Here is a 20,792-nt window from a genome sequence, read left to right as displayed (position 1 = left end):
TGAGCCACCCAGGTGCCCCACACATTTTTCCTATATAAATGCCCACTCACACAAACAGAGATGATAGATATACAGAGATGGATAGATGGATAGACAGATAGACACAGACATGTTACATAAGACTGTGCCATCCCAGTTTCCTGAGAGAACACAGACTGTGGTATTGCTAGTGCAGAGGTATTGTACCCTGTCCAAATATTTTAGGTAGTTTAGTTATTAAACTTCTTTAAATACTTGTTTGAGTGTGTTGTGTCTTTCCTACTGGGACCTGACTAATACAAACTATCAGGGGTGGGGGGTGGGGAATCACACCAAAATATCATCTGTGATTATCTGCATGGTAGTGAATATATAAGGTATTCAAGTATACACACAAGTGTGTGTATGTGTGTGTGTGTGTGTGTGTGTATAAAATATGTCCCTGCCAATAATAACCTGAAATACTTGTGAAAGAAATGGCTATTTGTCTCCCACTATCCCTCTTCTCCTTCTTTTGTTAGTAAGGGATTCCCCCAAATTTTAGCTTGGTATATGGTCATCCAGGTGAAGACTACATTTCCCAGTCTCCCTTGCAGTTAGTTGTGGTCATGTGACCAAGTTCAGACCAATGGGATATGAACAGCTAGAACAAGCCTAAGCACATGATGCCATAGAGCTGCCATTTCAGTCCTGGGTGGCTTATACTTGGACTGGATTGAGAGGAAATAAACTCTCATTTAAGTTACTGTCCGTTTGGGTCTCTGTATTAGCAAGTGCACCTGTGTCTTGATTCATCCAGATGTCAAACTAAGTCGGATGCTTGTGCTGAGAAAGATAAAGGAATGTTTTCAGAGCATGTGAAAAAAGGACATCAGCTTCCATTTCTGTTTCTTCCATCCTGGGATCCTTTGGCTCAGATTTCCTTCCTTCTTGTCACTCACTCTCTTCCTCTGTAAAATGCAGGAATCTTCCTGCCGTCAGGGTGGGCTTGGCAGAAAAGTCATTGGCATCACTCAGAAGCAAGCACTGCAGTCCCATGATGGGTTGTAATGGGTACCAGCAAGACATAGCTTGGGCTCTGAAATCAGACAACTTGTGTTCGAATCCTGGCTCCGTCACGTACCAGCTTTTAAAAGAGATTAGTGATCCGTTTGATCATAATTGAAAAAATGATTTGAGAGCCAAAGAAGAAAGTGCTTTCAAATTCTGAAAGCAGGTTAAATGACACAGATCTGTCTCATGGGGGGAAGATGATGGGGTGTGTGAAGAGTCCTTAGGGGGGGTGGTCAGACCCATCAACACCTTCCTCACCATTCTATTTATTGACTTCCTCTAGATTCAAGTGAGTAAGGAGAGATGGAATTACTCCAAGATTTGAATCAGCCCCAGCGTCAAGTTCTGCCTTTTGTTAAAGGGGAATCCTTGCTCCCTAGATATGCTAAGGCAATGATTCAAAGCAGACATGTCTAGGAGATGGCAGGACAGAGGAGAACGTGGTCTCAGCGAGAGCTCTAGGGAGAGTAAACACAGAGGGAGTTTTTGCTGCATGAGAAATAAAGTTTAGTGAGTCATCATATACATTCTTCTTGCAAAGATTGCAGGGAAGGGTTAAACAGGAGGAGGCAATTGAGTCAGGCTCATTGTGGAGCTCAGGGACCAAGGGAAAAGTATTGATTTCCTCTGAGGCACTTTGGACTGACCCATTAGTTCAGGCTCACTGAGAAGGTGGAAAATATGCAAGTTGCACTTGGCTGCATTTTCAGTGCTCCCTTATTGAGACAATCCAATGTCTTCCAAATGAATGCATGGGGGAGGGACCAGAGTCCAGGATACTAGTGAGAAGTGGTCTGGGCACAAGTGAGATTCTGACAGATGCATCTGTGACATTCCTCTCCCAGCCCCAGTAACATAGTGGATACTGAGTGTTGATCAACTCTAGAACTGAAATCTGCCCAGGAAGGAAGAGGCTGACAGTTCTTAACCACGTTATAGCTCTGAAGTTGTGGTCTAGAACTCAGCCTTGAATTTCTCATGCCTTAATCCCAGAGTGAAGCCTGATTCACCCCCACCTTTTAACCTGACCTGAAACAGTTGTGTTCATTACCAAGGTTGAGGGTCATACCGCCTGGGTTAGAATTCCATTTCCTACCACGTGCTAGCAGTACCTCCTTGAGCAGATGACTCAGACACTTCCAGGCTTCATTCTTCCCATCTTTGAGATAGACATAATTATAATATCACCTTATGGCTTGGTTTTATTTTTCAGAATAAATGGCATCACCCGTGGGAAGTGCTTGCCATAGGGGTTGGTTTACAGGAATGCTTGATATACTTTAAGAACTTTGTGATTGTTTCATATCTATCTCAGGGTGAAATTTTTGTATTGTGCCAGAACCAAATTAGTATTGCTTTGAAGGAGACTGTGATAAATGAAAATGTGTATTGTAACAGTACAACTGTTAAGAAAATAACTCAAAAAATTTAGCTCGGATATCAACAGAAGAATTAACATGATGCACTAAAAAATATTTAATGCAAAAAAAAAAACCAACAACAACAACAGAGCAACGGCTCATTTTAGGTGCCAGTCCTCATAAACTACTGGTGTCTAATCTAACAATGGCCTATTGTCCTTTAAGGGATCAGCTGGAGCTGATGGGTGTGATCCAGCCAGCTGTAACATAATTCAATCAGCTGGTCCAATCAGCTATGATTACAGAACCACACAATCAAATCCATGGTCCATCAGAAAGAAACCACCTGGTTCACTGCCTACCTGGACCAGCTGTGGATGGAATGCTTCTGAAGGAGATAGGAGCTCAGCATCTGTATACATCTGAAGAGGTGGGACTGACCTGCCCTTCTAAAGACCTTGCTTCAGTACAGAATCATGACACCGTGGCAGGGAGAGAGGAAGCAGATGGAAAATCAACCCCTGCAGGGTTGAGTGAGGGAAAGAAAACTCCAGCTCCATCTGAGGGTCTGAGCCCTTGATCATTCCAAAGGTAAGATAGATCCTTGTGTCCAGTGGAAGGGAAGGCCAAGGTCGGGGAATGAAAGCTGGTATTGCGAGGCAACTTCTACGACCTGCCTGGAAATGTGGGTCTTGGGAAGTCAGTGGACCTGAGTGCTCCATGGCCCACCTCTGCCCACCCTGGTATTGGCAGTCATTTCTATTGCCTGACAAACTGTGAGATGGTAACCTCATGACTTGTGCTGATTAGACACAGCAGGGCCACAGGCATGGGTCTGTCTCATAGGTGAGGTGGCCAAGTTGGTAGCCAGGGCCCTAGGGTACAGTTTCTAAAACACTCTGCTTACCTCTTCCTTATAGATCTACCTCTTTTGCCCCCTCACTTCTGCTCGTGATAACCCCACTTTGATGAGTATATTTCCTCTCCTTTCTCTGAATGGCCCTCCTGCCCCCCCATACACACACTCCCCCTCGGGTTTCAGATGACGTGGAGGGCAGTGGCTAGCACAAGAAAGGACAGATTTCCAATCCCAGTGCTGCCTCTTCCCTTGGCACCTGGACAAGTTTGGTGACCTCCCTGAGTCTCCAGTTATTCATCTATAAAATAAGTAAAACAGTAATTTTGAGAATTACATTTCCAAATGCATTGCAGCCAGCATGGTCCGTGGAACAAAGGAAGATCTCAGTAAATTACAATTCTGAAGACAATGATGGTGAAGATAAAGAGGATGATGGTTATGACATGTCACCTCCTCTGGGAGGCTTTCCTTGATTGTGGCAAATGTATCCTCCATGTTGCCATTCCCCTATCATCACACGGATGGTGCTGCATTGTCATTGGCTGCTGACTTACTTCTTCTCCAGCAGATAATAATTCTTTGTAGGCAGCAACTGTGTCCTATTCACCCACAGCTCTGGAACACACCCTAGAATTTGACATACATTGGGTGCTAGGGTGTCTACCCTAAGACCTGGCCCCCCAAAGCGCTTCCCTTATCTCTCCCATAGATTATTAGGAACACAGGCTTTGGAATTACATGGACCTGTGTGTGTGTCTCAGATCTACCACATACAAGCTGTGCAATCTGGATCAAGTGGCTTAACCTCTCTGTGTTTCCTTCTTCTCACCTATGAAATGAGGGTTAATAACAACAGTTCCTACCCTATCAGGTTGTTGTAAACATCAAGGAACAGAAGAAATAGGAAAAGGTCAGGGCATTCATTCATCAAATATTTATTGAATATCAATGTGAAAGATGATATTCTAGAAGCTGGAAAAGGAACAGCACAGAGAGAGTTGCTGTCCTCATGAAGGAAGGCAGATCACAAATAAAGAAAAAGCCCCAAACATCGTAAGTTAAGAGGGAAACTCTAGATGGTAATGGGGCCGAGTCAGGGATATCACTCAATAAATACTTCTCATTCTCATGAACATCCCACTGGGGAAAACAGAGAAGCAACCACACCCGGGGACCCTGAAGAGTCTTGGTCCAGACTCTTCCTCTGGTTGTGGGTAGAGGCTGGTTCTGGTTCCCACACCCCATGGAGCCGATTCTACCGCCAGAGCCTGCCTCCTCCTCAGGGGGAAAGAGCAAAAGCCCACTTTTCATGACACCTGTAGTAATCCTGGGTGGAATGTAGCTGAAAAGATGCAGGAGAAATTCTTAAAATATATTTCCCTCCAACCACAATACATTCCATATGCTTGCAGGCTGTTGGGGAGGGAGCCTGGTGAGCTCCCCTACCTCTGGTAAATGTTTCTCTCCCACACTGGGGAAATCCTTATCAGGGGGCTCTCTTACCTGACAGCTGGAAGGAATTTAGGAGAAAATGCAAAGTGCTCTTGCAAAAGAGGACTCCAAACCGCAAAATGATCCAAAAGCTTCTCTCAAAGTAAAAGGGTTTAAGGCTTCAGGCTGCGAGCTTGGGGGAAAAGCCAGCTCTGGGGGGAGGTATTGAGAGACCCTCCCCCACAAGGACGCTCTGTGTCCCCCTGGGAAGCTCAGGGGCCTCCTGTGAGCCTCAGTCTTCCCCTGAGCTCCCTAAAACGGCTGGGAGCTCTATGTTTAGAATTCTAGTAACGTCAGAGGACCTGTTTAGGGATCTCTGGTTTTCTGAGGGTTCTTCCTTTTAGATGCCAGCCTGTGAGCTGAGACCTCCAGCATGGGTCTGTTATGGGCTATGACCACGGGGGCTGGGATCTCAGCTCCATAAGTCAGCCACGGCAACTCTAGCCCTAAGGAACCCAGCCTCCTGAAGAAGGGACCTGTGACAGCATGCTAAATGGCTCATCCTATTGGGAGCCCTGGAGATCAGAACAAGGACACTGACCAAGAAGGCCAGCAGCCATAGCATCAAGGACTGCCACAGAGACGGGGAACCAGGGGAACCACTCTCATGCTCACTGGTGGGAGTGTCCACGGTAGAACCTTCCTGGAGGACAAGTTGATACCATGGCTTCAAAAATAGCCCAAATATTCCATTATTAGGAATTAACTTAAGGAAATAATTAAGAAGGTCTGTGAAGATTTAGGTATATTTATGTTATCAGTGTTTGCAAAAGAGAGAAAAATTGGGAAAACTGAAATAGCCCATGATAGTAAATTAGTTAAATAATAGTAAATTAGTTAATTAATAATAGTAATAATAATAGTAAATTAGTTAATAAACACCACCATTCGATCAGCTACTTTGCAGTCATTAAAGTAATGGTGTGTATGTGTAATTATTAACATGAAACGATTTCAAAATATGTTGTTAAATTTTAAAAAGTTAGTTATAAGCCTGCAGGTCACTTGTAAGTGCTCATTTGTAGATTGGTATATAAATATAGATCCTTATTTGTATATACAGATATAGATAGAGGGAGATAGATGGATAGGTAGTTGGAATGGAATGGGTGGATGGATGTATGGATGGATGATGGGTGGATGGATGGATGATGGATGGATGGATGATGGATGGATGGATGGATGGATGGATGGGTGGATGGATGGATGGGTGGATGGATGGGTGGATGGATGGATGGGTGGATGGATGGATGGGTGGATGGGTGGGTAGATGGGTGATGATGGATGATGAATGGATGGATGGGTGGGTGGGTGAGTGAGTGGGTGGGGATGGATGGATGGGTAGGTAGATAGATTAGCATTATGGTTTGGTAAGACCTTTACATCATATGCACATAAGAAGCTGTCGAACCTCAGAACAGAGCATGATTATCTCTGGTAAGAATAGTTAGGAAACGCCTCACATGGGAGGTTAATTCAAACATTGGCTGAGCGAGGTTAAGCAACTTGCCTGAAGCCACAAGTTGGAATAGAACCAGAATTTGAACCAGGCAAGTCAATTTCCAGACCCTAGATTCTTAACACCTTTAGCAACTTGTTTTTTCATGAGGGTCAGCTTTGACCAGGAAAGAAATGCTAGAATCTGGGGTCACCTTCACCTGAGCCAAAGATAGCCCTTAGAATTCAGGGCTATCCTTAGTCAATGCAAGCACACGCCGCTCTCTAATTTACTCTGCTGTTTCTACCCAGCGTTGGCATGTTAAGAAACCCTTACCAGCACTGAGAAAATGGGTCCATTGGGCTGAGCAAGGCCAGGGCTCAGAGGATAAGCAAGCCAGCCTGTTCACAGTGCAATTCACTCTGAGCCCAGGCATCAGATGCACATCTCAGTGCCTTGAAACTGAGCAGATGGCTCGGTTCCAATATAGCTCCAGGGCGGCCACGGGTGACATAAACCTGCTACGTCATTGTCAATTCTTAAAGAACTCCAAGCCGGGAGAGACTTGGCCCTGGAGACCACTGGGTCAAAGACCCCTCAAAGACAATAAAATAAAAATTAAAACAACCTGCTGTGGGCTTGGGCATTTCCAAAACACGTTGAAACCCATCATGTGCTGATTCTCTTGGGAGCCTTGTATTATTCCCATTTGGCAAGGGAAGAAACTGAGTCAGCAAGAGGTTAAGTGTCATACACCTTCGAGTGGCCAAATGGGTGACCTATTTTCTCCCTGACTGGAGATGAGTAGTCGAACTGCCGCCACCAGATAAATCTCACAGGGTGGTGGGAGACAGAAATAAAATTGTTTGGGGTCCTACTTGTTCAAAGGGGTGCCCGCTGTCACCGCCTCCCAGTACAGCTGTGGTAAGGAGGACTCTTCCATCATCCCTGCATCTCACCCCATCGGGATGTTGGTTGGGAACTGTTCCTTGAATGACACCCTCTTCTCCTTCCACTGACTCCAGAAAGCACTTAGGTGCAGAGGACACAGCAAAGGAGATCAGAGGGGTCCATGGAAGGCGTACATAGGATAACTCAGTCTCTGGAGGGAGGTAGACAGTGGAAAGGACCGAACCCAGGCTGTAGAGCTCTGATCTCAGCTTTTCTTAGTTACACTATGGGGACAATCACAGAAATGATGTGGTAATGGCCAGTGAGCCTAGAAGGGGAATCCTGCACAATCTTCAATAGATGCTGATTTCTGCACACTCCCATCCTCCAATGGGACAAGGACCAGGCTCATATTTCCAGCAAAAAAAGGTACTGAAACAGTTTCTGATCTCAATCCCAAATACCTCAAGCCCAGAATCTGGGTGAGGGGAGTCAGATCCTTGAGAATTCATTGAGGAGGAGGAGCCAGCGGGTTGATCTTTCTCCAGCAAGAACGCCACTCCCCGTGCCTTTTTCTCCCATTCACAGGGAACCCCTCGGCTCCCGAAGTCCCAGGAGAAACACATGGTGTGGATATGGAGCGCATACTTCCTCTTGGACTAAAAACAAAAGGATACCTTATGGCTTTGATTTTCCAGTGTCTCATTATTTCATTAGTGTTGAGAACAGAAGTACAAATGAATCAAAATTCATGAAGATGTTCCAGCTCCCTGCTTGGATTTTAAATAGAGTATGATCTGAGCTGTGAACTCTGTAGACATATACACGATTTCCTATGATGCAGGTATGTAAGGGCCCCAGGGCTCTTAAAAGGTCGTGATTTGTCACTACCCTCCCATTTTCTTACCTACAGCCCTACAGTAAGAACCTGGTTTCCCAGACAAGCCATGCTGTCTCCCAACCCCTGGTCCCTAGTGTAGGCTGTTCCCTCTCCCCAAGACATCTGGTCTACCTCCACCCTCAACTGTCCCCTCAGCCTTCACGTACCTCAACCCAATTGTCACTGCTTCTCAAAACCTCCCCTGACCCTCAGACTAGGTTAAAACCATCATATGCTCCCGTATGATGAGCCGCCAAATTACTTTGCACCCTTGACATCACAAAATTGGACTCTGCACTCATGCATAATATCCCTAATACCAAGGATCCTGTCTGTCCGCTCATGTGTATAGACTCAGCACCCAGGAGAGTGTTGGTCATAAACTGTCATTCAATTAGTTTGTACTTCCAGTCCCACCTGTACAAATTTACTGTACAGTAAAAAATGAAACCCCAGGAGGAGACAGGGATGGTTCCAAACCTCTTTTAAAAAGTTTCTCAAAATGAGCAAAGCGGGGGGAAAATATTTTTAACAAGAATGTTTTGACAGATACCTCTTCGGTTCGCCTCTTCCAAAATGTTCTTCCCTTGCCCGGATCACCTTTCACTACTTCCCCGATTCCCGTTCTAATACCAAAACCAGGGGAAGGTCATAATTCACGGGAGTGATATTTGCAGATTAAAATAAAAACAGCCACATTCTGCAAGGAACACTGACATTTGGCAAATTGTCTGGGCCAGAAAAATATGTGAATGTCGGATGCTTCGCAGGACATAGCCAGATTCCTTTTCTTCTCCCAGAAATATAACAGGGCAGTGCACATTCTGGTTTGGATGTATTCCCACTCTCTGGAGTAAGGGAAAATACAATAAAAACCTGAACGATGATCTCATGGTCTCCTTGATTTGTCAAGATGCATCTCTTCTAAGTGGTGCTTTTTTTTTTTTTTTTAAGGCTTGAGATGCTTCCAAAATATTTATAAAAAGCAGCAGCCTTCAAAGTTGGGAGGCAAACACAGACCTCCAAGAAAGGAGAGAGGCATGGTTGCTTTGTGACCTCCAGGGAGGGGAGAGGGGATGGGAGCCTGAGGGGGAAAAAGGGGGTTGGAGGAGAGGAGAGGGTCTGAGCCATGGAGGGAAATTGGAAGCTCAGATGCACTGACTCCTGGCACCACCAATTTCCAATTTCTCCTTCGGTAGATTTACCAGAATGCTACTGAAATTGACATTTGCTTTTGAACCTTATTAACCTAGCGGGTAATGAGGTCTAAAGTATAAGGTTTAGCACACAGTATCATTTTCTTCTTCCGAATCTTTTTTCTGTCTTTATGACATTCATTCAAGAGAATACAATACCAGTTCTAAGAAAGAAAATTTTAATATATATTGTCTATTACCTCATGACCCCCAAATCATTTGTTAACATTTTAATATATGCCTTCCCTGTTACATCTGAGTGTGTACATACACACACACACACACACACACCCTTATACTTATTTTTACAAAACATAGATATTATTACACAACTTTTCATTCTTTTTTTTTTAACACCAATATATCTGCCTGTGTTCTGCATCTGCCTCCCACTCCCCGTGTAAATTTGCAGAAATTACTTTCTCACTCTGAACTTCAATTTTCTCCTTTGTGTAATGGGGATTAAAAACAGAAGGATATTTGAGGATGAACATAATACCTGGCAGTTGCTTTGCACGTGGGGAGAACCATGTGTGTACATGCGTGTACCTACGTGCATGGGTGTTTCCATAGAAACAAGCCATCTTCCCCCTATGGCATTTAAACACCTCTACAGAGGGGCTCCCGGGGGGCACAGTCAGTTAAGCATCTGAATCTTGGTTTTCAGCCAGGTCATGATCTCGGGGTCGTGAGATTGAGCCCCGTGTTTAGCTCCGCACTCAGCAAGAAGTCTGCTTAAGACTCTCCCTCCCTCTGTCTCTCCACAATCCCCCCATCCCCGCTCTCCCTCTCTCTCTAGCAAATACATAGTTAAACAAAATCATAAATAAAATTTAAAAAGCAGAAAGTTCTATGTAACATTCTATTATGTGAAGGAGTGATTTAAGAAACCATCCCTTTCCATCAGACATAGTCTCATTTCAACACATTTAAAGTTCTTGATGTATTCATCCCCCTTTTATTCTTAAAGTCTCCCTATGGAATTGTTATTAGTCATGTGGATGGTCATAGCTAATATTCGACATAAGGATTGGCGAAAGTTTTCTGTGAAAGGCCAGAAGGCAAACATTTTTGGCCTCGCAGGCCATAAGGACTCTGTCCCCAACCACTCAGTTGCGCCAGTGCCATGTGAAATTGGCCATAGACAGAACATAAACAAGTGGGTGTGGCTATATTCCAGGAAAGTGTTATTTACAAAAACCGGCGGCAGTAGGATTTGGCCTGTGAGCCACGGTTTGTTGATCCCAGGATCCCGAATGCCAGGCACTGTTCTGAGAGCGTCGCCTGGATGATCCGATTTTAGTCTCCCAATGACTCTGACGGGGTGAATGTGATTATCATTCCCATTTTGCCGATGGGAAGACTGTCCCAGGTTACAAAGCAGGTATGTGGCTGGGTCAGAGCTCACTTCCCCTCTCCCAACCCCTGAGTTCTGCCTGTTACATTTTCATTCTGCTCTCTACCTCTTGAATCCTTTCTCCAAATTGGATCCCTGTTCTTTAGCTCCCTGGGATGAGCCGTTCACGTGCCTGGTTTACAAGAACGGCAGCAGGGGCAGGCAAGCCCGCCGGTGCTTAGCTGATAGGACAGTCGCCTGCAGGTTTTTGAGGAGCCTCCGGGAGCAGGGCTGGGAAATCATAAGCCCCGTGTCTCTGTTTTCAGCCTTTCTCTTATCCATGCTAGCAACAAATTCCAAGTATGAGCCTGCCACAGACCCAATCCTGTCAACATTTTGTGCTTTTCTGCGAAGCTCTGGTCTCAGAGATCAAAGTGAGAGGCACATCCCCTGGGGATCCAGCAGAGGCCTTCCAAAAAAATTCATTCACTTTCAGTAGGAACGTGCAGCAACCCCAATGCACAGTCTACTCCATCAACAGCCTCTAAGCACTTGGCAGTGGGGAGCAGGAGAAAGCCCTCCACCCCCCAATGCCTTTTTAATTTATTGCCCAAAAGAGGCAGGGTTAGAACATCGAAGCGGATTTCTTGAATGAAGCCCATCCGAGGGTTTCGAAGTTCCGAGGAGGGTCAGGCAGCAGCCGTGGCTTACAGGACATTTTCCAAAATGCAAGGCCCGATGTGTTTTTTCTCATGAAAAGAAAAGAGGCACCACGGGATGGCGGCCTCTCGCAAGGCAGCTTGTATGACTGAGATGACAGGAAGGGAACCCAAAGCATAGATGTCACAATTAAATCCTGTCCAGATGAGGAAACTAGTCAGGGAATGGCAGGTCTAATCTTTAGTCTTGTAACTACTCAATTAGATGGTTTCTTAAGAGTCAGGCACAGATCTTCGGGCCAACCATCAATGCAGAACTTCCTTGTTGGTTGGTGCCTCTCTTTCTTAAGTTTCTATGTCGGTGAACTTTTTTAACTTCGCTTTGTGTTAGTATCAAAATATGGATGTGAATCATGCACAGACCTAGAAGCTGATAGGAATTCTTAAACAGTGAGAACCCAAGATGTTCTCAACTTGACTGTGATGTTTTGCAAGCAGAAGAGGAAAGCACAAGATAAAAAGAATGTTTCGGGTCCATTGAGTTTGAGAAATGCAGCGTTGTTTTTGCCCTCCCTGAAACTTATAAAGCACATTAGCATAATAAAGGCTCTGAGCAGTCCTGCAGGAAAAGGCAATTGTTGCATTTTGGTTGCAGGTGGTAAATATTAGCATCCACCCCAAAACCAGCTCAGTGGAATACACTTTAGGAAATCTCATTTTACAGCTGAATCTCTGAACTGTAAAAAGAATCAGCCATCATCAGGATGGGTTTGGTCATCTCTGAAGTTAGGAGACATGTCCTCACTAGATAATCTAGTTTCCAGTCCTGGTTGGCCTCGTCTGTGTCTGGTGGTTCTCGTTCACAGGAAGGCTGGCAAGGTCTTAGAGAAGCACGGTAGTCATGGAATGGGACCAGAACAACTGGGTCTAGGAAGTGTTGCTCCAGGGTCATGACCAAGTTAAGCTATAACATCATTTACACGGAATCATGTGTTTGGCCAGGTTTTTCCCCCTTTCAACTTCAACTATCTAGAACCAAGCCAGAAACACAGAAGTGAGTCAGAGTCATATCAATTAAGGGTGTTGCAGTTTCTTCCCAGACTGTAGAGGAGGAGAACCGAGGACCTTCCTTTGCCTTGTTTGCTGTTGGGTTTCAGTGCCTGGCACAAAAGAGATCCTGAACAAGTATTTGTTGAAGGAAAAGATATTCTCAGGATCAGTGTTCCTATTGAGCAGAAGAAACTTGGTAATTGAGAGAAGGAAGACAGCAAACATCAAGAAAAAGGCACTGGGATTCAATGTACTACCGTTTGGGGCTGGTGGGTTCCATTGTCCCCCACCGTCAGTCACTCTGGGTGGTAGCTGTCCTTTTCCCTCTGAGCCCTAAACTCCAGCAGCATGTTGAGGTCTTGCATTCAGGAAGCTTCTCTGCTCTCTAACCACGTTCCATTCCACTCATCCCCCTCTGCTAACCTCATACAGCTAGGGACATGAAGAGAAACATGTATCTTTCCCTGCCCAGAGAAGATAGTCTCCCTAAGTCTGAGACCTCCTGATCTCCATCATCTAGCAACCAAAACTATCTCAACTGCTCCTTTCATAGGTTACTACATACCTACAAGAGGCCATAAAAATCATTCATCTTAATTTAGATAAGAGTGAGCCAAAGTTGGGGCGCCTGGGTGACGCAGTGGGTTAAGCCACTGCCTTCGGCTCAGGTCATGATCTCATGATCAAGTCCCGCATCAGGCTCTCTGCTCAGCAGGGAGCCTGCTTCCCCCTCTCTCTCTCTCTGCCTGCCTGTCTGTCTACTTGTGATTTCTCTCTGTCAAATAAATAAATAAAATCTTAAAAAAAAAAAAAAAAAGAGTGAGCCAAAGTGGATGATGGCATGATAGCATTCCCAGAGGACTTCTGGAACCCTGTCCTTGAATAGTAATCTCTTTCTGGAGAGCTCCTTGGAAAGATTCAACTGGTAAGTGTGATTAAAGTTCCTACTACGTGCTTATCACTGAACAGGAATTCTGAAGGGTAATCAGTGCTGGATATGGTCCCAACCTGCAGGAAGCTCCCTCTTGGCCAAAAAGCAGGAACTGGTTGGTTGTTGAGGAGTGAGCTTCTGGCGTTGGCCATATCCAGCAGATACTGTTGTGTGGGGAGACAACTCAGCTAGACAACACGGCTGAAACAAATGTTTGCAAAATTCCAACTCCCTGGAAATTGCCCAAGTGAAACAACTATGGAATTAACAATTCTTTTTTTTTTTTTTTTTATTTTTTAATTTTTAAATTTTTTATAAACATATAATATATTTTTATCACCTGGGGTACAGGTATGTGAATCACCAGGTTTACACACTTCACAGCACTCACCATAGCACATACCCTCCCCAATGTCCATAACCTCACCCCCCTTCTCCTAAACCCCCTCCCCCAGCAACCCTCAGGTTTTTTTGTGAGATTAAGAGTCACTTATGGTTTCTCTCCCTCCCAATCCCATCTTGTTTCATTTATTCTTCTCCTACCCACTTAACCCCCCCTGTTGCATCTCCACTTCCTCATATCAGGGAGATCATATGATAGTTATCTTTCTCCACTTGACTTATTTCGCTAAGCACGATACCCTCTAGTTCCATCCACGTCGTCACAAATGGCAAGATTTCATTTCTTTTGATGGCTGCATAGTATTCCATTGTGTATATATACCACATCTTCTTGATAGTATCAAGTCATGGTGGTTTTGTGGAGAACTTAAAACTTGTTCTCTGTTGGTCTCCTATAAAGTAGTACAACCTATCTGGAAAGCAACCATAAAGGATTTCAGAAGTCTACAAGCAAGTGTTAACACATTATTGGTAGCGTGGTTACAAATGGAGTTCATTGTCATCTTTACACTTTTCCCTGCATATGCCAAATTTTACCCATTGAACTGTGAATTTCTTTTACAATCCGGAGAAAAATTGATAAATAGATAGGTGCTTATAATCATTCAACTCTGAACCCATTCTAAGGAAAAAAAAATACAAAGTATGAAAGCAACTTTATGCATAAAAATATGCATCTCTGGGCCACTCACATGATCAAAAAATTTAAAACCCTTTGTATACTCATGCATGGAATATTATTTCCTTTAAAAAGACTAGGTCGGGGTGCCTGGGTGGCTCAGTGGGTTAAAGCCTCTGCTTTTGGCTCAGGTCATGATCCCAGGGTCCTGGGATCGAGCCCCACATCGGGCTCTCTGCTCAGTGGGGAGCCTGCTTCCTCCTCTCTTTCTGCTGCTTCTCTGCCTACTTGTGATCTCTGTCTGTCAAATAAATAAATAAAATCTTTTTTAAAAAAATAAATTAAAAATAAAAGGACTATGTCAGGGGCTCCTGGGTGGTTCAGTGGGTTATGATCCCAGGGTTCTGGGATCAGGCCCTGTGTCAGGCTCTCTGCTTGGCGGGGAGCCTGCTTCCCCCCCTCTCTCTACCTGCCTCTCTGCCTACTGGTGCTCTCCCTCTTTCTGTCAAATAAGTAAATAAATATGTTTTAAAAATCTTTAAAAGAAAAAAAAGATGATGTCAGAATTTTTAATGACATAGAAAATATCTATGATATAGTTTTAAGCCAAAAATCGTGGTACAGAATGGTGTATTTTTTTTCTCAGTTATATAAAGAAAATACATATCTACAAGAAGAGAAAAAAAGCGATATGGAATATTGAGATTATCTCTAAATAGTTGAATTATGGTTTCTTTCATGATTTTAGATTTTTCTAAGTAAGCATAAATTTAAAAGGAAAATAAAAACCTTTAACTTTTCAATTTACAACTGGCGGTTTTGTCTAACTGGGAGGGGGAAACTCTATCTGTATACGAGATAAAATGATTCATGCTATAGCATTATTGGGTCACCAAGATTAGATTGTGGTTGGCCAAAAAGAGGGAGGTTGGGAGCTAGGGAATCTTTAAAGGTAAGCTAGATTCATAGAGGACAGGATTGCCGGGTTTAACAAATGAAAATGAAACAGACCTCCTGTTAAATTCGAATTTTAGATCAATGAATTTTTCTTTTTTGGGTATAAGAATGTCTCACACAATATTTGGGATATACCCACACTAAGAAAAATGCTATTTATTTAAAATTCAACCTTGACAGTGTGTCCTATTTCTGACCTGGTGACTTTGTGGGTGGGTGCGTTGCCAACTATTCCAGGAGAACAGCATCCCAGGCCAGCACACAGCATTTCAGATGGGGGTCCGGAGTGATTTTTGATTCCTTCCTCTTTCTTACATCCCAAAAGTGGTTACGGGCTGGGTTTAATGGGTCAATTACTACCTAGGAAAGCAGGGTTCCTTTGCTGATTAGAGATCTTAACCTCTTGTCCCTAAATTCAGTCAACAAACATTGTGAGCACCTGCTCTGAGCTTGGCACAGTGATGGGAGCTGGGGGGGGAGCACAGGAGTGACAAATAGGGCAGTGGGCGTGTGTACATGCATTTGACCACTTCTCGGTTTAGTCAACATTTCTGTACCCGTTTGTGCCTCCACCCCCCACAGAGGGGGCTCCCACTGTCCTGTTCTTGCCCATCCATTCAGAAAGGACAGGGACGGTACCGGGGAATGCACTTCTCCCCAGACCACTCACATGCATCCCCTCCATGTTCACTGCCATGAACACATCCCCCGTGCCTATGACCTTGCTATGCCTTCCCATCTCTTCTCCAACCTCTGCCAGTACCTCTTCACCTAAGTCATATGTCTCTGCTCTCAATTCCCAAGTCATATACACCCAAGCGCATCAAATGTTACCAGTAAGATCTATGCCATTTCGCAAGCATCATCCCTCTGGATGCTTTCTTCGTACAATTTCAAATCTTTACAGAAACCACGCCCCATTTTACAGATGGGACAGTTGAGCCACAGGGATATAAAGTATCTGGTCGCCCAGGTGAACGGAGATGGTATATTGCAAACCTCAAATGATGCTTAGTAGATAGCCAGTACTCCACAATAGGTCATCTACTTTTTTAAAGAGGCAGGCGCCTAGAGATGAAAATGTGGAGCAACCCATAATAATAACAGGAATACCCCAATGTATCGAGGCAAATTATTTTACATATACTATTATACAGATTCCGCTCTAATCCTGAGGAGTGCTGTCTTCTGATTTTAGAAATAAGGAGATGAAAGCAGGCAGCTGCTCAGGGCTGGAGCCCACATTTGATGGGCCTGGTGCAAGAATAAGGATTAGGACCCTGAACTTGAGCTTGGGCATAACACTGGAAGGGGGTGTGGAAGATACAGTGGCCAAAGTTATGAGCATCTCAGCTCTATATCCTGTGCGTCCCATGTGCCGTATTTTCTCCTGGAGGACGCCAGCGACCAGGGCTCCTGGGGTTATGAGGTCTGAGACCACAGGGTCCAGATTCTAAGCAACGCTTCCAGCCCAGCGGAGGAGGGGGCGACCTAGCGTGGTTGTCGCAGGGCTCCCGAACAAGGACAAGTTCCCAGCTAGCCCAGGACCCATCTACAAAGTGAAGCGGATTAGCGGTTCGCTTTCCATCAGGCTGACTTACGAGCTCAGCGACTTGTGGGACGTTTACATGAACCAGAAGATGTGTTATCTGATGAAAATTGCTTAATTTAATATCCTCGCCTGACAGGCAAAGAAGCGTGCCTCTCTGGGAGAATCTGCCGGGGCGGACAATTTTTTAAAATTCCCTGGACATGTTTAAGAAAAACCACCACGATCCTCTCCTAACGCATCACGGAACAAAAATACAGTTCTTGGGGCCAGCGGGCGATCTGCCATCGGACTGTGGACCGCGGGAGGCCTCCAGGTATCCACTTTCACAGCGAGACCCAAAGACGGCCACGCTCAGCCTCTACCTGGCATGCGGATTGGTCCGGCTTGGGGAGGTTAGAGAGGAAGGGACTCGAGCACGGTTCTTGTGGGCTAGAGGCATGCCTGTGGATGAACTATGATTCCGCACAGAGTTAAAGCCTTTTTAAGATAGAAAAATAGAGGCCACCATCAGGGTACTCTGTTTCCGTAGCTTTTTATTCATTAATTCAACGCAAAACTACTGAAGACTTAATATATCATTCTCAAAGTCGGCAGGCATCAGAGTCACCCAGAAGGTTTATAAATCCTGGCTTTTGGGGCTCCACCTCCAGAGTTTCAGACTCAGTAGGTTTGGGACAGGAACCAAGAATTTGCGTTTCTACCAAGTTCCCAAGTGTCGCTGTTGCTGGTGGGGCAACTGGGCCAGGTACACGGTGAACCACATCACCCCGGATGCCCCTGCCCAGAATTTCGATACAAGACGGCTCCAAGCCCCCGTTCTGGGCCTTCCAGGAATCAAAGCCCCCTTTCCGGGCCTCAAAGAAAGTTCTGCTCCAGATGTCAGCAACTTGCAGACGACTTATGATCTCACTGTCATCCCCCGCCTTGAATGTCAGAGTTTGTTTAAATCATTCTGTTGGGTGATCGCTACCCTGCCCCTTTTCCACACTGCCCGCCCGGTTGTGAATACGGCCCTTATCCATCCTTCAAATCAAGCCCCTGATAAAAGCAAAAACTGTCTCATAAGATTTCTGGCTACGTCAAAGCTTCTGCTTAAGATGAAAAGATACCAGGGGGTGGGTGGGGTGTGGGGGGTTTGGGGAACTGTCACAAAAATTTTTTTCCAAATTCTAATTAATAGTAAATATCCCTGTTGCCCACAGCCTCTGGCCACCCTGCGCAGGGGGTTCAACCCCTGGTCTTTCACTGTGTGTGGCAACCTGTCCTCATGGCCAGTCCCCAGCTCCTAGATCTCTATGTCCCCTTCCCCTTCTGTCCCTTCTCCTCATCCTTACCCCACCCCACCTCTACACTCTACCTCGTAGAGCTCCAAATTCTTCATGATCTGTTTTATAGAAGGATTCTGCGTTCTCCATGTCTACTCCCAAACTTAGCTCTTGGCCCATGTCTGCCCATCCAAGCCTGTGAAAGGTAAAGGCCTTTCCTTTAGCAGGAAAACAGAGCCACATAAACTCTACCCCCAGCTCCCCACCTCGGGCGCTTAGAGATGAACAGGTCTGTGCCAGGTCAGCCCTGTTAGTCTAACAGAGAGATGATGTATCACACTAGTACACTGTTAGGGTGTATGTTCAAGCACTATAATCCACATAAGTATCACGGGCTCTGAGAAGAAGGCCAGGGCACAGGAGGAACAGCTCTAGCTGTAGAAGCCATGGAAAGCTCCCTAGAGGGGGCCACACTGAAGCGGTTACATAGAGTCTGCCACTTGTATTAAGGGGAAGGGTAATCCAGGAAGAGAACACGGTGGAAAGAGAAAGACACAAGCATCTAACAGCTCTTTTAAGGAAACCCTCATACTCCAGTTTCCACCCCCACGTTCCTCACCTTCTGATGGGTGATAAGAACCAGTGGTAGGTCTTCTGCAGCTTGTCCCATAAATAGGGTCCTGAAGGTGTGAGTGCTTAGCAGGCAGTGCTATTCTCCGCTTTGAGGTTTTGGCTCAAGTTCCAAGAAAGCAAAGGCTTTATTTATAATCCTATTATGCTAGTAAGCAATTATGGATAGCCTGCTATTTAAGAAACTGTGACTGCTGAGCATGTAGGGAACAAATATTTGAGACTTAACACCTACCATAGGGGCCTGAAAATTAACTAAGAGGGCAGCGTGTCTCCAGTCTTTATAGCCAGTGAGTGCTGTAGGATGCTATGCGATCTTTCCTCAAACAATGCTATACCATGTGTCTGTCATCTGTGTCATGGAGACAGACTGTGTTTAGAGATGGAAAAAGGAGGAAGATGATAAAATGTTTGTGTATTTCTCAGGGCTCTTTCAGTTAACATAATAGAACAACTCCCCTCCAAATATTGTCTCAAGAGGAACTCAGGCATGGATGAATCAAGGTGATCATCTAATACTTGAATAGTAGTCATGTAGACACTCTCTTTGTTTTCTAGCATTTGTTTTTCTCTGTTTTCATTTCATGCTCAATGGGGCTTATTCCTCTGATCACTCCAAAATGTTAACATTTACCTCTTAGAACCATCAGCAGGAAGGAGATTTTCTCTTTCCCCGGTAGCTCCCTCAAAAGCCCCCTAACACTCACAGGCATCTGATTGGTCTTGCTTGGATTATGTGCCCACCTCTCCTAAACCAATCTCCGTAGCCAGAGAATGCAGGCTCTCATTAGCCTTGTCTAGAATACCACCAGCTCATCCTACAACAGTGGTTGCTGCCGATCCAAGCGCACCCGTCCTGTTTTAAGTTTGGCTCACTGTGGTTATTAAAACTTGTTGTACAATTTTATGTACCCTGATTAAAGGATTTATCTCTTTTACCAGATTTTCCAAGGGATTTGTGATGGAAAAACAAAAAAAACAAAAAACCCTGCTTTTTGGAGACAATGGTCCCCTCATTTAGACCTACCCTGATCCCCTGGATAAGGAGCTGTTTGCCTACCATGGTTCACAGAAACGCCTCATTTCTCCTACGGTTTTGTAGGCTGGTAAAACCTCGAGGCTTAGTGGCCAGGCGGCCTGACAGCACAGATCCCCAGCTTTTACTCAAGCCTTTAGGCGTGTCTCGGGGCTGTCTGGGCACCCGCTTCCCTGCGGTCTTCTTAGGTTCGGTCAGCACGCGAGACTGGTGTGGCAGACGGATCTTCAGCTCCAGGGCTGAAGCAAGAGCCTGGCTCCAGGCCTTTGAGGAAAGAGCCGGGCTGGGCATCCATCACCTTGTCAGATTCCTGGGAGCGGGAAGCACCAGGGCCTACTTTGTGGTAGCCCACATTCGAGATCAGACTGTGCAGGCACACAGCGAAACAGGTCTTCAATTTCAATTAGACACCACGTCCAGATAACCCGGGATAAGGGAGGAGAAGCAGGCACTCTTAGGTGGTGGTGGGGGGGGGGGGTAATGAAACCATCGGGTGTCTGAAACCGCCCCCATTCTGCTCTTTGCTCTTCCATCTTGCCTCCCCCGCCCCACCCCCGCCACCAGAGACCCGCCCCCTCCCACTGCATGGTGGAGGAGAAGCCGGGGGAGGGAGAGCCTTGGAAGCAAGAGACCACTGGATGGATGGAAGGTCCAGGGCAGGAAAACCCAAGGCAATCTCTATGCAAGCCGGCCCCATGCCGTCTGTTTCCAACACGGCACTTTTCCAACAATTACCAAAACCACCCCGGTCTCTTTGGCCTGTGCACTAGAGTGGATTACTGCATCCAATTCTTCCCTCTCTCCCAGAATTCAATCCATACGGCGATGCCCATTGTCCTGTGATTTTGCAGGTCTCCACTATCTGTGCAGGGTCTAGAGCCGAGCCTGGAACATAGTAGGGACACAGGAAACCTTTGCCGGTTGAATGCAAGGCAGAGACCCAAGTGCCCCTAAATGAGAAAACAGCATTCCTTATGTAGAGCTGCGCGGCTAGTAAACAGAGACAAATCCAGGTCTGTCCGACTTCAAGGGCTGGGATCGTCCAAATATGCCGCACCACCTCTTCTTTCAGTGTAGACATGTTATTAGGATCCTGTCGCTCAAGCCGGGAGCCCACCGAGTGAGGGCCGGTGCAGGCGCTGTTGCCTGGAATGCTGCAAGAAAATATGAAAACCTCTAGATCATATCATCTTTTAGAATTTCTATG

The sequence above is a fragment of the Mustela nivalis genome (genome assembly GCF_964662115.1).
Source record: "Mustela nivalis genome assembly, chromosome: 14".
Lineage (NCBI taxonomy): Eukaryota > Metazoa > Chordata > Mammalia > Carnivora > Mustelidae > Mustela > Mustela nivalis.
The sequence above is the reverse complement of the archived record's forward strand: the minus strand, read 5'-3'. Positions refer to the sequence as shown.